The sequence below is a fragment of the Rhinopithecus bieti genome, unplaced genomic scaffold (assembly GCF_001698545.2).
Source record: "Rhinopithecus bieti isolate Rb0 unplaced genomic scaffold, ASM169854v2 scaffold_3854, whole genome shotgun sequence".
Classification (NCBI taxonomy): Eukaryota; Metazoa; Chordata; class Mammalia; order Primates; family Cercopithecidae; genus Rhinopithecus; species Rhinopithecus bieti.
In genome coordinates, this window is record NW_016804356.1 from 853142 (window position 1) to 873083 (window position 19942).

A 19942-nucleotide genomic window follows, 5' to 3' on the forward strand; every position below is an offset into this window, starting at 1 on the left:
ATTATTCCACCAGAATAAATGGAAACTTTTCCCACCTGCTTTATTTTCATATTCTTGAGTCTTAAGAGATTGAAAGTATTAAAACAAATGCAAGTAATTCCAGAACTTTAGTCCCTCCTTTTCCTCATCGACACTGGTTCAATTGTAGACTTTATACAGAAATTCAGAGCTGGCTGGTGTTCGTGGCTGCAGAAGGGAGTTTGATTGACTGCACATGTGTTAGAGCCACGCATACATTACTGAGGACACTATGAAGCAGAGTGGCCTCAGAGACACTCTTCTTAAAAGAGTGGTTGACTCAGGCCCCACCTTTACAGAGCTCAGTTCCTAAAAATAGGTGCCAAGTTGCATCCTTTAGACGCTCTGCTAAAATAAATTCAGCCGTCCCATCTATTTGCTTGATAGACCCTTCAGTGGAGCGGGCCTCCACTGCACCTATTGCTTTCAGGGGACTGGGAAATTTGCTGTGCATGAAACAAAGGAGGAAGCTAGTCTGTGAAGAGCTATAAAGATATATGATATTTCCACAAACTTGGAGTTAAACCTAAATATCATAAAAGGTAAGTGTAAAGTAGTCATTGACTATATGTCTGCTTCCTGAATTGTAAAATGCTCTCACTGGTTACTTAAGGTCAATGAAGACCATAGGTCAAATTGTAATCACTGTAAAAGAAAATATCCAGTTGAATTTGACTTTTATGATAATATTTAGCATTGATTTAATAGGATAAAATTTAGAGCTTCATATGTTAATCTGTTTGCAGAATAGCATTTTTCATACTTAATATTGAAGAATAATGAGTCAAACCTGATAAACAGTCATGAGTTAAAATTATACTTCAACTTACAAATAAGAGGGAAAGCAGAGAAAAAATTCATTTGTCATTTATGAGCAGAAATGTAATTAATATATTAAAAATATAAATTATATTTCTTGGAATTTGTTGAGAGAAAGGAAGAGTTTGCAACATTTTCAACTGTTACAGCTTTCTCAAAGAAATGCATGAAAATTATTCTTTTTCAGTCTTACTTTGCTTTTGTAGTTCTTGCTCCAGCCAGAGTCTCATCTCCTCTGGGAGTATTACTGGAGTAAGATTAAAGAATCAGGTTCTTACATGTTTTGCAGAATTAAGAAAAGCACTGCCAGTTGGATCTGCCAGTCCTAATTATAGTAACTACAACCTTAAACAGAGAAGACTGAGATTTTACTTTAAAGATATCATGCCCTATATACTGTTTCAAATGGATTTTTCTTCTGTCTTCAATTGCCTGTGAACACTTTAATTTGGTCCTGTTGTGCCTTAAATGTTTAGATGTTAGAGACTGAAGTGATTTGGAAGAGACGTGATAACAGAATCTCTTAAGACACCAACTAAACGCAAGGACACTTTAAGATTACATAATACAGGGTTTAAATTTAGCCAGCTGGTGCTGAACCAAAAGATATTTTATTTTTACCAGTGCTCTATTTGGTCACTGACAAGCTGTAGGTTGTTTGAATTATTTAAAATTTTATGTGCAGTGTGCCAAAGGACAGGCAAAATATTTACCTTGGTGACATTCAGAGCTGTGAATGTTAATATGAAAGAGCACCTGTTTTGAGTTGTAGAAGATAAAAGTATTGAGTGGCAAAACGATTAGGTCCGAAATGAGAAAACCCTGAATTCTATGCCTAAGTATTTCTCTGCTCCTCTGCCTCATCTTTGAGTATTTTTTCTTCTTGCTAGCAACATGTAAACTAACAACTAGATCCATTTCTGAAAGTCAGTCCGCATTTCAGATACCTGCACTATGGCCAAGTGTCAGCTGTTTGGGAAAAATGCAGTCTGGAGTTTGGACTAAATGTTTCTGCTTTCATCTAGTGTTGGGCATCTTTTAAGATTTAGCTTCCCTCAACTACTGAAAAATAAAATGAGACATTCTTTAATGATCTCAGAGGGCTTTACTTGGGAAAATGTTCATGGAAAAATGTCAGTTCGGGCATCATTTCTTCTGTGATTACAGGGGAAGAGGAGAGTGTTGCCTTTCTTCAGCTTTAATTTGAGGTTAAAAGCCCACAAAGTTTATGGATGATGTACTGTTGTTCACAGTTGATAGCTTCCCACTATTCTATGAGTTCCAGCCTCTCGCTTTACCTTTACCATGTTTGAAAAACCTCTCCACCTTAGTATTCTTTTCACTTACTTGGTAAAATACTACTTATGATGAGGCAATGTGGAGTTGGACACTCCTGGTAACTTCAATACTGGGAACTGATATATTTCTCTCTCTCTCTTTCTCTCTCTCTCACTCGCTCTCTCACACACATACACAAAACTCTGGGTATTAAAAGAGACCATTTTTTGTAAGACTTGTTTGATAGCTAGGAGTCGTGTCTAGATGTATTAATTTATACAGCAGGGCAGACACTTAATAAGTGCCCAGCAGTGTAATTCCAAGATTTTTGATTGAACAATCTGTGAAGACAGAACTTAATGGACATTATGTTGTCTTTTTTATTTGCTTCCCACCTCCTCTTATTGAAGTTACACTTTGAAATTTAATTAAATTGTAATGTGTTTCTTCCTGTTTCTGAAACAAGCACTTGCTCATTCACATCACAGGTTCATCCCTCACAGAATGGTTACTTCACCTTTTCTAATTAATTAATGACTTTTTTAGAACACTGATTTATTCCATATAGGTGCATGTTGTTTATATGACTGTGTGGCATGTTGTATTATCTGTTTTCTGACACTAATTCAGATATTAAGTGTTGTGTCTTTTCCAACACCAACCAATTCTCCAATTTGCTGACACCAACTGGCTGTCCTACAGTTCAATTCAGTTCTGACACTAGGTCTAGGGTTCGGCAAAGACTCCACAGGTTGAAGGCTCAGTCCCACGAGGCTGCCCACTTCAGAAGACAGCCACTAATGGAGTGCTCAGGCCACCAATCTTTCTGTCCACATGACTAGAGATTAAGGGGTCCCCATAACCCCCTCCTCAGATGATTGGCTAGAATGGCCCACAGAACTCAAAAAGTGTTCCATTTGTTATAACTGGTATATTACAGAGGCTACACTTCAGGAACAGACAAATGAAAGAGATGCATAGGGCAAGGTATGGCATTGAAGGGCAGAAGCACACAGCTACCTTGCTTTCTTCTAACAAGTCATCCCCAGCACTTGGATGTGTTCGCCAATCTGGCAGCTCACCAAACTCTGTCCTTTAGGAGTTGTTATGGCAGATTCATTACAAAAGGCATGAGTGACTAAATCATTGACAATTGCTGATTGAACTCGATCTCCACCTCTCTCTTCTTTTCAGAGGCCAAAGATGGGGTTGAATGTTTTAACCGTCTAATCACTTATTGCTTTTTCTGGCAACCAGCCCCTATCCTGAAACTACTCCCCACCCCTACCCCCCCAACTCCTGGCTGCCAAGAGTCATCCCATTAGCATAAAAAAAGTCATTCTCAGGAGACTACAGAGTTTCTATGCCAGAGACTGGGGACTAAGACCAAAATATGTATTTCTTATTTAACATATATTATTATGACATATATTATTATGTCCACAATATAGTCTTCTCCTTTGACATGCTACCTATGAACTCCAGAGTAAAAATTTCTTACTATTTATTTTCCTAGCCACTGGAATCCATCTCTTACAAATTTAACTAAAGTATTTTTCCATTTGTATGATATAATCAGTAAGAGCACAAAAAACAATGACAATTAGGCAATGAAAAGAGCAGGTTTAGGTTTCTTTAAAAAGTTGAAAGTCAGCAAATGCAATCAATTACTTGTATGAGTTTTTCACAACAATGACAATGTGGCCATATTTAATGACTCTTGGGGCTTTGTAAGCCTACATAATGGCATAAAAATAACCTCCCAGTGAGCAGCACAGTAGATAATCCGCATTCTTGGTAGAATAGTTTTACTTCTTCAAATGTTCCAAAGATAAAAGAAATGTATTGGCCAGACATGGTGGCTCACGCCTGTAACCCCAGCACTTTGGAAGGTTGAGGCAGGCAGGTCACTTGAGCCCAGGAGTTCGAGACCAACCCCATCTCTACAAAAAATTAGCTGGACATGGTGACATGCATGCCTGCAGTCCCAGCTACTTGGGAGGCTGAGGTAGAAGGATCACCTGAATCCAGGAGGTTGAGGCTGTGATAAACCATGATTGTGCCACTGCACTCCAGCCTGGGTGACACAGTGAGAACCTGTCTCAAAAATAAATAAATAAATAAATAAATAAATAAATAAATAAATAAATAAGAAGGCAATGAAAAGAAATTTATTACACTGGTAACACAAAGACCTCAGTGACTAGTTCATCTAATGCCTTCAAATTCTAGATTAAGAAAACTGAGGCACAGGAAGACTAACTAGTAACTCATACAAGGTTTAAGCGCAGAGAACTAGAAACTAACTCTCTTGATTTTTTTCTGTACTTCATGTCATTTATGTCATTTTGCAAATCTTTGTGCCAAAAGATATCAACCCAACCCCAGTCCACCCCCATGACTCCGGATACATTTCCAAGTATATCTTGCAAGGCCTTATTTTTCTCACAGTAGCTTTTTGTTGCTTTTCATTTTGCATTTCATGTTTCTCTTGAAATTAGGACAAATAGTGGAAAAGGAGACCTGTCTGCATATTCTGTTAAAACTTGAAAAATGATGACTGGTTTATTTTTAAATTTTACAAGGCATGTAAATTTGTTCATCGTTGTTAGCTGGGATTCTGCCCCAAACTCTCACTCTCATCCCTGGACACAACTTTTCACTACTCTTTTTTTGGCAGGCCTTCAAGTAGATCTTTGTCTTTTACATTTTTTGAATTGTATGCAGATTATATCCTTGTTGCCTGGTGAACCTAATGCCTTACATATGTCTCACTGTTCAAAAGTAAGTAATTGCCAAATTGCTCCAGACATACATATGACTTAAAATAAATGTAATACTGAAAGAGTTTATTGTGGGAAGTTTCTCTGTTATTCAAAGATCCAATGCATCTTCCCCTAACATCTGAATATATCTGCATGTATATTTCTTTTTTTTTTTTTTTTTTTTTTGAGACGGAGTCTCGCTCTGTCGCCCAGGCTGGAGTGCAGTGTCCGGATCTCAGCTCACTGCAAGCTCCGCCTCCCGGGTTTACGCCATTCTCCTGCCTCAGCCTCCCGAGTAGCTGGGACTACAGGCGCCCGCCACTTCGCCCGGCTAGTTTTTTTTGTATTTTAGTAGAGACGGGGTTTCACTGTGTTAGCCAGGATGGTCTCGATCTCCTGACCTCGTGATCCGCCCGTCTCGGCCTCCCAAAGTGCTGGGATTACAGGCTTGAGCCACCGCGCCCGGCCTGCATGTATATTTCTAAATGAGTTAATTTGGTAGTTATCAACATAGAAAAGCTTTTTTAAAAAGCACGTAGTAGCATTAATTTTTAAAGCACAGTCTGTCAATATAGTTTCAAAACATTTTCTTGGTGTTTTCCATTTCAATTTTAATGTGGACTGAATATCAAATAATTTTTGAATAGCAATACTGTATTATGTTATATTATTTTTAATTCATAGGAACTTAATTGCATTGAAATAAATTGTAAATATATCTCACATTATAAAGTTACTGGGTTTTTGAAAACAATAAACATTAAGTTTTCATAAGTAGAGTCACATTTCCCCCCATTTAATTGCATTGTAACTTCATGGGTAATTTATCAATATCTCTGTCGTTGATTTTGTGTTTGTTTGCTTTGAGTCAGCACTGCCCTAATAAGTCACCTTTATATTACCTAACCAGTAAACCATTGTGACAAATAATTAGCAGTTTGTAAACAACAATAGAACTAAGTGCTCCTGGGAAACAGTGAACTACGTTTTTGTAAAGCTAAAGATTACTCTTTGGTTTGTGTCTTGTAAGTTGGAGTTTTTTAATCTGGACTCAAGGGTCATATTATCAGATTGGTATATTCTTGGAAAAGGACATAAATAATCATGTTCATATTATTAAAGTTCTGTCCATTCTAGTGACAAGTTTTATTTAAAATCCACCACCTCTGCTTCGGCGGCATCCAGAGCTATTTTCCTGGGCACTACATAGGATAGAAGTCAGCTACCAGTGTGGGGTCCAGCTGCAGTTTCCAACTGGAACACAGGGAATAGGAAAAGGGAGGCACCGAGGAAAAGCAACTGGCAGCGATCCACAGCTTGATCCCTTCCAGTTTTCCTCTGTAGCATCTCATTTTGCTCAGAGCAAGCACAGAACTTCATTAGAGCCTTGACGTCGCTAGTAGAAAATATGCTAGTCTTCTGAGTCCTAGAGGACTCAAAAACGTTTATTTATAGGAATGAAACTGTACTAGTGCATGCTGGCTTTCAGTCACTGACTCATTCTGGAATGGAAATTATTTCAAGATTCATCATCCCTTTATCATCCAGATCTGGACAACAGCCACAACTTCTACTCTGCAAAATTTCAGGGAAATGAAATTTGGAAGGCATGAGTTTGCATTTAAGTTACACCCTTTTGTTTCTCAAAAGATCTAGTTCAGCTATAGCAGCTGTCAACTCTAAATTACTATTTATAGTTCCTAACACTCCACCTTGTAAATAGAAGCAATAAGTTGCCTCAAACTTCAATTTTCACCTCTTTCATTTACTTCACAATTTCAATCCAACCAGTCACAGCTTATTGACTTTGTCCTTATGTTATGTTATTGCCATTTCTTTCAATTATCCACATATATACACCAATATGTATGTATGTGAATGTGTATGTGTACACGTATATATTCGTTCCTGTAAAGCATAGTGCTGCCTGTGCTTTTATATTGTTCTCCACTTCTTTCATATTCTTGAAGTCCATTCAGATGTTCAAAGAATGATGAATAACTCTCAAATAACAACGAATAACCACAATATCATCCATAATAACATCTCTTTTTACTCTTTGTTAACCATGAGTAGAGAGGCTAGGCATGGTGCCTCACACCTGAAATCCCAGCACTTTGGGAGGCTGAGGCAGGTGGATCCCTTGAGGCTAGGAGTTCAACATCAGTCTGGCCAACATGGTGAAACCCTATCTCTACTAAAAATACAAAAATTGGCCAGCTGTGGTGGTGTGTGCCTGTAATCCCAGCTACTTGGGAGGCTGAGGCAGGAGAATCGCTTGAACCAGGGAGATGGAGGTTGCAGTGAGCCGAGATCATGCCACTGCACTCCAGCCTGGGTGACAGAGTATGAGACTCTGTCTCAAAAAAAAAAAAAATTTGAGTGAGATACTGACACAGTATCTTGTAACTATTTATATTGAGGAAATGTCAAACTAAATTATCATAATAATAGCACAATTTTATTCTTCCAGGGGTGGATATATAAAAGGAGTTTCAGGGGTTGATATATACATTTTCATTGTTGGTACCATCTTTCCATTTTCTTTCTTTCTTTCTTTTTTTTTTTTTTTTTTTTTTTTTGAGGTGGAGTCTCATTCTGTTGCCCAGGCAATGGCACGAACTTGGGTCACTGCAACCTCCATCTCCCTGGTTCAAATGATTCTCCTGCCTCAGCCTCCCTAGTAGCTGGGATTACAGGCATGAACCACCACACCAGCTAATTTTTGTATTTTTAGTAGAGATGAGGTTTCACCATGTTGGGCAGGCTAGTCTGAAACTCCTCACCTCAGGTGATCCACCTGCCTCAGCCTCCCAAAGTGCTGGGATTACAGGCGTGAGCTGCCACACCTGGCCCATGTTTACATTTTGATCAATCATTAAAATCAGATAAATTTCACGAATAATGTGCTATTTTTCTCTTTCTCCCTTTCCCCTTCCTTCTTTTATATTTCATTTCTATTAAAGACCTCTGAATTATTTTCTGTAACCCCAGCATTATAACCAGCCTTGAAATGTATGAAGTGTTCTCAGTTCACCAGAATCACAGAAACATCACCTCCCAGAGCCAGAAGAGTTTCTAAATGAACTCCACATAACACTTTACAGGAAAATAGAAAATACTGTCAGGTTAACCCTAACTGGTTGAATGCAGACTTTGGCACCAGACTGCCTGGGTTTGAATTCCATGTCTTACACTTACCTACTGATTGACCTTGGGCAAATTAACAACTCTGTGCCTCATTTCCTCATCTGAAATCAGAGATACTAGTAGTATCTATCTCATAGTCTTATTTCAAGAATTAAACAAATTTATCTGTGTAAAGTTCTAACGCATCAGTCCATGGCACATAGTAAGTACTGTATAAGCTTTTATTATTAATATTATTACTATTATTATTTACTATATGAGTATAATGTAGCATAATAACTATCATCATTATATTCCAGGGATCAAGATAAGAATGTAAAATACCATGTGACTCTATATGCTGAACACTGAAAACTGCAACACACTAAAAACTGTTTAAGAGAGAAACTTGTCTACCTGATTTAATAGGTTGTTCTGTTGTTAAAAACACCCTTATCTTTCACAGATGCACTCTTCAGCTCAAATTAAATTACTGTCCTTTTCTGGAGTTGTAGAAAGCTATTAAGTGCCCCTTCTTATTATAATCCTTCTGACACTTGAAACAAATATACTTTCTGTTATCCTTGGTGATGTCAACATCATATTACTTCAAAAAACTGAATTCTTCAACCATCTCAACCCTAATGACTCCAGTTTCTTTTCTGACAAGGCTACTCACAGTCACATTTTAAACCTTGTCAGTAATTTGACCTAGTTCATAGACTCAAAATACTCTCTCTGATCACAGTTTTCTTTCTTACATTTCTTCCACTCTTTCTTTTCTTTTCTTTTTTTTATTATACCTTAAGTTCTAGGGTACATGTGCACAACGTGCAGATTTGTTACCTATGTATACATGTGCCATGTTGGTGTGCTGCACCCATTAACTCGTCATTTACATTAGGTATCTCTCCTAATGCTATCCCTCACCCCTCCCCCCTTCCCACAATAGGCCCCAGTGTGTGATGTTCCCCTTCCCCAGTCCAAGTGATCTCATTGTTCAACTCCCACCTATGAGTGAGAACATGCGGTGTTTGGTTTTCTGTTCTTGCGATAGTTTGCTGAGAATGATGGTTTCCAGCTGCATCCATGTCCCTACAAAGGACACAAACTCATCCATTTTTATGGCTGCATAGTATTCCATGGTGTATATGTGCCACATTTTCTTAATCCAGTCTGTCACTGATGGACATTTGGGTTGATTCCAAGTCTTTGCTATTGGGAATAGTGCTGCAATAAACATATGTGGGCATGTGTCTTTATAGCAGCATGATTTATAATCCTTTGGGTATATCCCCAGTAATGGGATGGATGGGTCAAATAGTATTTCTAGTTCTAGATCCTTGAGGAATCGCCACACTGTCTTCCACAATGGTTGAACTAGTTTACAGTCCCACCAACAGTGTAAAAGTGTTCCTATTTCTCCACATCCTCTCCAGCACCTGTCGTTTCCTGATTTTTTTAATGATTGCCATTCTAACTGGTGTGAGATGGTATCTCATTGTGATTTTGATTTGCATTTTTCTGATGGCGAGTAATGATGAGCATTTTTTTATGTGTCTGTCACTCTTTCTTTTCAACTGCAACTGAGCTTGATCTTCGGCATGGTCTCCACATTCTTAGCATGTCCTGCACAGCAGCCCCTTCCACCTTTATTTACGTCATCTCTCCATGTTTTGAATCCACTCACAGCATCTGTGAAAAGATGGAAGAACTCTCACTCAGGAGCGAGGCACTGAAAGATGGGTCTGTGGAGACCAGACTGTTTATCATGGGAATCTAAAGGAAAGAAGGCAAAGAGAACTCAATAGTTGAAGAGGAAGCAAAAAAATCACAAGCCAGTGAAATGGTGCAGTGAATCAGGAAAATCACAAGATCAGAAATCAGTGGGTATAGGGACAAGAAAAGTTGGAGCCTGCAATGGATGAGGGCACACATTTCAAAACAAAGGCCAGAAACAACTCAGATGTGTTGAAAGCATCTGACTCCAGACTGCAAGAGTAGGTTTGAGAGCTTAATGTGGGGAGGCTAGACCTAATGCCCACTCAGTCTGGGCCCTGCGTTAGCAGCAGAGCTTCCATTGACACCTCATATCACTCTGCCTCCAATTCCGGCTAAATCCATCAAACTGAAAACCAATTCAACATTTTCCCATAATGTGCTGCTTTTGCTCCCATTCCCAGGCTGCCGTATGTGTGTGTGTATCTTTATGTGTGTGTGAGAGAGAGGGAGAAAGATTCATAGTTCTGCACATAAGCTAATACTCAACATCATTTATTCACCTTTAACTGACTCGTTATTATTATATATTTGTCATTTTTCCTGACAATCCCAAATATTCTCTATGATAATATACAACTTGAAAATTTAAGACTGGAAATAAGTTTGTGGGTAATATTTTTAAGCCACGTTAAATTTTAAAAGTTTGGGCAACATAAGATTAGAGATGAAATAGCTACTAGAGATGTGCATTGGGTGTAATACGGATGAAGCTGAGATCTGATGGAGTGTGTGTGGTAAGACAAAAAAAGGAAGACTGGGGATGGAACCCTGGAGACTATACATGGTTGGGTGTCAGGAATTGTGTGTGTGTGTGTGTGTGTGTGTGTGTGTGTGTACAGACTGACCACGATAGATGAGTGCTATTTGTGTGTCTAGTCACTTAACAAGTCTATGCTCAGGTTTGACACTGTAAAGAACAGCACAGAGTGCTTGCAAAGCATCAGCATTTTGTGTTCCTCCTTCTGTGAGGCTTTCTTTAATGGCAACCTAGTGTCAGGCTTAGTGAGGTTTCTGACATTTCCTGTGACCCTGCAATGCTGGTGAATGGGTCCGAGGGCTTCGTGCCACGTCTGCTTTCCTTGGCAGGCTTCCAACTCGAGTACCCTGGGACATCCTGAAAGTCTACTGAAGTCTTCTTCCTAGATCCCACAAAACTAGGAGGATACTGCTTCCGATTCAAGGGTCCTCCAAAGAAAAATGTGGCTTGGGGTGGGTTGGTTGTGTGTAGGTATGTGTGTGGAGTGGGGTGGGTGTTTTCCTGTCCTGTGTGTACTTAGCTCACTGGGCTGGGGAGGCTAGTTCTTTTCTTCTGGACTGAAATATGATGGAGACATGAATGTATTTGGAATTTTTTAGCCGTAACGTTTCTAATTGCTTTGTGCAGCTATATAATAACGAGAGATTTTGGCAGAAATTACATTTGCCAGAAAGCCCAAAATTGACTGGTTTCACTTTCCAAGCAAACATTTTTACACAGTTCTAATTTTCACCTGCTCATGTGGTGCCCTGCTGAGACTTTTGGGTGAAGAGCTGAATTTCACTGTGGGAGACTCACAGGTTTACATGCAAGATATTTATTTTTGCTCCTTCTTGGAAGCTGTAATCCCAAGTTTCACATAACTTCTCAATGTTGCTTAATAACTTCTATTGCAGAATTTACACTTGTTTTCTACACTTCAAAAAAAAATAGGAGAGAGAAAGTAACAAAATCTGCCAACGAGAACCATGAAAAGACAGACATTAACTTTTGCAATATTATTTCAAGGCAAATTCATTCAACAAATGCTTAATGGGTACCCACTGTTTATATGTCAATATGTTAAATGTTAAATACTTATGAAGTTGACTATTTTAATCTCAACCATCAGTTTACTTCTTGGTGATCTAGAAATTTTAGTTCTAGATAAAAACAGAAATTTAATAACCAGTTCTGCAAAAATATTAGGGAAGGCTCTGCCACTCACTACTAGGGAACATGCAAGCATACTATTTTTGAAAATATTTTCTATTTTTCCCACCATTGCATGTAAGGAGCCTAAAACGAGCATTTCTGGCCACTGTGTGGTGGCCAGTCCTCCATATTCACAACTTCTTTAACACCGTGAAAATCTAGTTTCATATGGAATTTTACAAAGAAACCCAATTGCTTTTTACATCCCATCCCAACTTTCCTCCCCCTTATTGTCTACTTTACTTGAGTTTAAATACCATTGGTGTAGGAAGACTTCTGTTTGCAAGTGTTAAATTCTTTGTTGTTAAATTCATCACTGATGTATCTGTCTTAACATGCACGGGAAAAAGCAGGTTTCAATTTGAATAACATTTAATAAAATAACTTTGCCCTTTAAAACAGGAGTAAAACAGCATAAATGAGTTCTTCCATGTATGGTGCATTTATAGGATTAGGTTTTGAATCTGAGGGAAAAAAAAACAAATGCCTATGTCAAATTTTTAAAGATAAATAACTGTAAATAAATTAAGGGATGACAATAATGACTAATTATACACTCCATGTGTATCATAAGCAGGGAAGACTATTGAATTACTTCCACCCTTTGGACTGTTCCTAGTACCAGCATATCATTAGGAATCTGACATCATCTCTTTCTTTTGAAATTACGTGCTGCATTCATGGGTAAAGGGTATTTGTGTCATGTTACTGGTTACAGAGGAGAGTAACCCAGCATCTGGTTGCATCAGAGTTTTGATACATTAAAATTATTATAATTTTAATATGTAAACATTCCTGTTCTAAACTGTTTTAAAAAAACTGTTTAAAATGTATGCAACATTATTCACTGTCCTTTAAAATTATGAAAGAGAGGAATCAAAATGCAGTTGTGAAAGTACAAATATATGAACAAGATGCCAATTACCTTTTCATTTAAAGCACATTAGAAAAGCATAAAGCTTTGTTAAGAAAAATGGTGTCCTACATGGATTCTTAACATTTCTGCTTAACATTAGCCAGTTAAGTAGAAATTTTGTATTCCTACCCAAGATAAAGTAATTAAAAGTTACATTGCTTTGAAAGTTTTCAAGGTTTGAGATACTACTTTTCAAAGCACATCACTGCTCTGAAAGAGTGAATTTACTTCCAGAAGAGTAGGTTATTCACCAAGCCGTGCTGCATTATTTAAGCATTTTCACTTTTCTTCTTGATTGCTTCATTTTCCCAAATAATGTTCAGTAAAGAAAGTGTGTTGAATTAGTGTGGCTTCCTTTCTTTGATCAATTCTATCAGTCATTAAGTTCAAAAGAAAGAATATCAAAGTATGCTGCTGTTCGTGGACTTAGGCAGAAAAAGCATTTTAAACAAAGACTTAAGATCATTGAAAACAGTTTGTGTAAATTCAGGGATTGATTTTCTAAGACAAAATTGGATTGAATTAAATACATTTTGTTATTCAAACAAAAAGTGTGATTAATAGGAGAAAAGCTGCTAGAGTGTCATGTATAAGTTGGTGAGAGTTGGATGTGATGATCTGGGCTTTCTTTTAATATCCTTTGTCAAAATAAATTTCAGATGCTAACCTTAAGAGAGGGGTGAAAGTTTGGATGAAGGTGAAGAGAGGAAATTCCTAAAACACATTCAGATACCTCTAGATCCTACAGAATGCTTTTAGCACAAAAATGATTTAAGGTAATAATTGGTAAATGATTAGCATTCCTACCTCTGCGTACATTCAAACAACTTAAATATAAGCCTGCCAGGAAGATACTTTTCAAAGCCACAAATTATTACAGTTTCATCTCCATTACATTACCTTGGCATACTTTTTGTTCTGTTGAATGCCAACAGCATACTTGGAATTAAACAAAACAGTTCACTACACATGACCTAGCTTCATATGGAATTTTACAAAATCTATGAAAGAAAGAAGTTGATCATTTTAGGAAAAAGATTTTAAGCTAGTAGGCACGTGTCATCCCCATATACCAATGCACTGCTTTGACCCAGAATTAAATCACTTTCTGTGTATTCTGGAGGCCATGATGGTTTTAGGGGCACCAGTGGATATTTTAACCAGTCCCTTAGAGGCACACACGCTTGCTATTAATCATAGACGGAGCCTGCCTACTGTCTCTCCATGGCTGAGGGGTGAGCACATTTGCTTGCTATTTCAAGTTCTCTTTCTAGCTAAGACAACCAGAAAGAAGATGAAATTCTCCCCACAAGGGCACAGACCCCTAGTAACTAAACCACACATAAAAGGAGGATCTGGAAAGCTGAGAATCACAGGGAAGTTTGGAAAAGGAAAAGCACAAATGAAGCGGTAGCAATGAAAAGGGGATACATTCGAAAATCAGGGTCAGAAATAAAAGTTATGTCACAGAGGTAGCAATTCTGTAAGACAGATAATTATGTATGAAATTTTAGGATTTTCTAAAACAGAGACTTTAGAAATAATAGGATAGCAACTAGTTTAAATAGAATGAGTGCTGAAATTAAATAGAAAGGAGATGCATATTCAAACTGACCAAACATAACAATATTTTTAGGGGTGGTCCTCACAATGTTGAGTTTTTCAACACATGGGTACTTAGCACAGTAGCAGTAGAATGAACCATCAATGAAGGATACAGTTTCCTTCTCTTTACCTTTGGTAGGTAACCACCAAGCAGCAGGGACTGAAAGACTGGCCTAGTAATTACCTGGGCTGGTCTGGGTCATGGCCAGTGTTCACCGTGCCAAGCCCATTTCTCAAAGGCCCCATAGGAAATTTTAAAAGTGAGTAACTTTGAATGACGATTTCATGATTTTACCTAAAAAACACAGAGCAGGAAAAAAAAATGAGGAACCGTTAAGGGAGCGGGGTAGAAAGAGCAGATCTGTCTCTATAGTGTGACGTGCTAGGGTGATTTTCATGAACTTTACATTTTCAGTGGACTTTCATGTTGCTTATCGGTGAAAAATTGGTGGTTCTTGACCTAGTGCCAAAACCACATATAAATTAGCACTTTACATGTCATATACATTCATAAAACCGGTTCTATTTATCATTTTAGAAATAAGGTCAGATCAATACTGTATTTCTTGAGAATCTTTCTAGTGTTATTCTTTTTTTTATCTCTTCAAGTGGAGCATGACTGACTATAATGGTGATTAATTTGTCTCCAGCTCTGACAACCGTGCCTACTCGACAGTGGATGGGAAGTAGATGTTTAGAGAATGCATGACTAAAGCCCTAAGAGGAAAATGTACCATATACCTGCCAGGTGTGGTGGCTCACGCCTGGAATCTCAGCACTTGGGGAGGCCAAGACAGCCGGATTACTTGAGGCCAGGAGTTTGAGACCAGCCTGACCAACATGGTGAAACTCTGTGTCTACTAAAAGTACAAAAATTAGCCGGGTGTGGTGGCGGGTGCCTGTAATCCCAGCTACTCCGAAGGCTGAGGCAGGAGAATCGCTTGAAACCGGGATGGGATGCAGAGGTTGCAGTGAGCTGAGATCATGCCACTGCACTCCAACCTAGGCAACAGAGTGAGGCTTTGTCAAGAAAGAAAGAAAGAGAGGGAGGGAGGGCAGAGGGGGGAAGGAGGGAGGGAGGGAGGGAGGCAAGTCAAGGGAAGGAAGGAAGGAAGGAAGGAAGGAAGGAAGTGCAGGAATGGTACCATATATCTTCAGTATATAGCTGTGATGAAGATTGAGACAAGGGGACATTTGGATGAAAGTGCAACACCACCTCCCATCCCCTGGAGAATAGTAGATCACTCGAAAATGAGACCAGTGGCCCCTGCTTTGCATTTTCCCTTCCTTACAGTCAAGTTTATTCTCTTCTCTGTTCAGTTGGACCTATCCCTAACCCCTTCTCAAGTCTGATGTCTATGGTGACCAAAGCAATATAGCTGAGGGGTTTGCTTTGATTTCTAATTCTAAACTCAAACTTGTAAGAATGAAAAAGAGTAACTGATAGCTGTGGAAATTCAGCTTATTTGCTTCCCTTTGATTTATCCTTAGATTATGCTGAAGTCAATGTCTAGAAAGGATTTATGTGCATATATTTAAGAAGCAGAAAACAAGTTTCATTCCCTTAATTAAAAATTTACCTTGAAATAAAAATGTTATATTTTAATGAAAATATATTTACATAAGAGACTGTGTAGAGTTTAAAGTTGTATGCAGAAATACTTGAAATCAACTCCAGGCTCAGCTACTTACTATATGATATCTTCTGAGTGTTACTTCCTCATCACTAAAATGGGAATAAACCACCCATCATATGTGGTTGTTATGAGAATTAATGGGATAATACATGTAAAATAATTAACACATTATATTCATTAACTGATAGCTATCATTATTATAATGTAATATAATTCTGAGAGAAATGTCCAACAAGAGACTTATGCTGTAAAAATATGTACCCTCTACAGGCATTTTTAATGATTCTAATTTATTAGACTATTTCAATGAAATTTAAGTCATTTTATTCAATTATTGATTTTTTTTAACTGGTTAAATCTCTAAGCTAACCGATTAATTTAAAAATGTTTAATAGCAGTATGATTAGATTTTCATATATGCCCAAACTAGCAACATTTTTATACTAATGATTACCTAACTTCTGATCAAATTTTCTTAATTCATAACTGCTGTAGTACCAGAAGTACTTCCTATGAGATGATACGAGCTGCAAAAGACACGGGACATGTCTATAGAAAGAGAAGTGACAGCAGTTATAAATAACAGTCATATTATTTAGAGAGATTAGAATCTAAATGGACACTTAAACTGAGTCTTATCAGGAAGGCGGACACTTCTTTTTTTGGAACATGAAGAGTAACTTCAGAGATGGCTCCATCACATAGTGGTTTGTATATTTATGTGTCTGCGCAATTTGGGGAGCAGGAACTGAAATATGCATTTAAAAGTATCCAGTATGTAGCAATTTGTGACTTGGACAGACATATGTATGTGTACAGTGAATGCTTGTATCAGTTTCCTGTTGCTGCTGCAAGAAATTACCGAAAAATGCAACAGATTCCAATAGCGCTCATCTATTTTCTTACAGTTCTGGAGGTCTGAAGTCCAAAATGGGTTTCACTGGGAAAAAAGGAAAGTGTTGGCTGTGCCAACCTTCCTCCAGAAGCTGTAGGGGAGAATCTGCTTCTTTGCCTTTCCCAACTTCCAGAAGCTGCCTGTATTCTTTGATTTGTGGACCTTATTCCCATCTTCAAAGCCAGCAGTGTAGAATCTTCAATCTCTTTTCTCTCCCATTTCTGTCATCACATCTCCTGTCTTAATGCTCCTGACTCCCTCTTTCATTTATGAGGACCCTTGTGATTACATTGAACCCACTTGGTTAACCTGGGATAATCTTCCCATCTCAAAATCCTTAACTTCATTATATCTGCAAAATCTCTTTTGCCATGTAAGGTTACATATTCATAGATCCTGGAGATTAGGATGTGAACATCTTTGGGGGACCAATGTTCTGTCTACGACAATGCTAAATTTTGTCTTCTTCCTCTAATAGGCAACTGGATTTAAAGAATCACTTCCAGTATCTGGTGAACCAGGAGAATACTAGCTAGGACAGACTTAGTAAGAAAGCAAGAACTAACCCTTTTTATTACCATGAGAGATCTTCTTTTGTTAATATATAAAGCCCAAATGATCACATAAATGGATGGATTTTTGGGAAGGTGACAAGTACACATACAATAACACAATGCATTTTGGGGGAATAGGATCACAGGGAAGTTAGTTTGGGAAAATGGAATCTGAGTCACTGTGTTCATTTGCTGGAAAAAAATGCTACAAGATGGTTTTTGTGCCTACTTCCACTCATTTTTGTTCCCTCGCCCTTCTTCTCCATGGTTTTTTAAGAACTCTGAATTAATACAGGACTGTGCTGTACACTTGCTTTCATTTTATTCTCCATCTATTTCTTGGTTTTATAATATTCAAATGAGGATAAGAATATATAAAACTCAAATTGATTACAAATTTTACTTGGCAGTAGCATTCTGAATGCTTAAAAGAGATGAATTTTATTATTAGCTGAGGGATTTGCAAATATTAAGAATTATAGAAAAATTTATTCATGCTAATGGCTCTGAGCCTATGATATGTGTATTGGTATGATATCCTGCACACAAATTCAAGCAGGGTTATAGATCATGTATTTAGGTTTGACAGAATTTATCACTCTCCCAATGTAGTTCTAAATCAAGTTTTTTTCAAGAACTAAACAGTTGACTTCTTTATAATGAGCATCCAGAATAAAGTAGCAAAGCTATTGATGTGTCACCTGAAGTGTACTTGCCTTCTTGAAGCTGGTATCTATGATCACTTCAGCTCTGCAGGCTTCCATGGGACTCACCAGCAAACTTTGCCTGGTTCTTAGGTGGGATTACATTGATTTTAGCATATTTCAAAGAAAAAATAATAAATTCAGTTTTTTCTGCTAAACAGTTTAGATTATTGTTAACCTTAGAATTTCTTTTGTGTCACAATAATACACTGGACTAGCCATCTGGGAATATTATGGATATTTTTATTGTATGTGCGATATGAGTCAGTTCCTAACAGTAAAAGGCATCTCTTTGTTGTTTGACTTTTCCTTCATTTGCTTACTGAGCATAGTGATTTTGTTTGTTGTTGAACACCTGTCTTTCTTAATCGGTAGCATAGGTAGCATCAGAATTGGAGCTGTCACAGAGCCTGGGGCCGGATTGCTGAGCTTCCCTTCCCAGCTGTGAAACTCACCAGCTGTCTGAACTGGCACAGGTTTTAGAAACTGTCTGTGTTTCCTTATCTGTAAAATAGAGATAAAAAATAAAATAGCCTCTATCTCCTAGTGTGATTGAGAGTATTAAATGGATTCATATTCTGACACATAGAAAGCACTTTATAAATATTTGCTATGAAGTTTTCACTTGTAAATCATTCTTTGAAGTTCTTTATCCATTATTCAATATTAGCATTTTTTTTCTGGCCCATCAGTGTTCTTTAATGAAAATAAATATGTGTATTTATTATAATTATCCTTTTCTAATTTTTATTTTCTCTTATAAATTTTGCTGAAAATATTTTTTACTTTGAATTTTTATGCTTATAAAGTCCAGTTGAAGCCATTTTATGAACTACTTGTATTTCTCTAAAGATTCATAATTTTAAAAAATATTTAATTCTTTAGCCATCTGGTATTTCACTTGCAATATGCTGTGAGGTGGGGATCTCTTAATGTTTTCCTCAAATCGTTACCCAGTTTTTCTCAGCAAAGTTTGTTAAGAGTGCTGCAGTTTCATCCCCTTTCTGCATCTTTCTCTCTAACACATATTCACATGGCCAACTCCCTCAGGATTCAGTACACATGTTCTACTTTTCAGATGCCTTTCCTGATACCTGCCTCACTAACATACCCAGGTGGATTATGTCCCTCCAACTCAGCTGGAACAAACCCATTACACACTGGCTATAATACCCTGTCTCTCCAACTATACTGAAAGCCCTGAAAGGTAGTGAAAGTATCTTATGCTTTTTGTAGATAATCAATATTTGTTTAGTGAGAATAAATATAAATAAACCTTATCAATTATATAATTAATTATATAAACTTTGTCAATTATATAATTATATAACTAATTATATAATTCAAAATCATTTATTTCTGAGCTTTCATCTGGCAATATGTAGAAAGATATGGTAAAGTCACCCACAGCTATTATTTTCCCATAAAGGTTTCCTTTTCCTTGTTACTAATGGCCTTTTACTGTTGCTGTACTGTGCTAATTAGCATGTAGTGGTCAACACTTTTTCCAGCTTCATAGTGGGATGGTATCTTTTAGCTATGGAATGGTCCTTTATCTCATTTAATATATGAATAATTTGTTTTTAAGGATACTTTGCCTGAAAATAGCATAGTAATGATGACTTTTCTTCATTTATATTTGCCTGGTAATTTATTGTCCAATATATTTTTTAAATTGTATGGTTTGTTTTGCAACTATTTATTGCACATGGTACATCGTTAGGTTGTTTGTTTTCATCCTTCGATGTGAAATTTGACCTCTGAATATTTCTATGATTAATACTTTTAGTTATAAATAAATAAATACAACTATTTTTATGTCTACCTTATTATATTTTGAGGGCCTTCGTTTTCCTTTGGGCTGCCTTTGTTATTACATGGTCTGTTTT

General features: G+C 37.3%; 1 protein-coding gene across 1 annotated transcript in view; it reads left to right on the forward strand.

Annotated features, from left to right (window-relative positions):
• The first annotated feature begins 382 nt into the window (after positions 1–382).
• XIRP2 (xin actin binding repeat containing 2) overlaps positions 383–19942 on the forward strand; it is a 77160-nt gene continuing 57600 nt past the window's right edge. Inside the window, 1 exon segment of the mRNA XM_017867495.1 lies at positions 383–560. The gene's annotated coding sequence lies outside the window, so the exon portion shown is untranslated.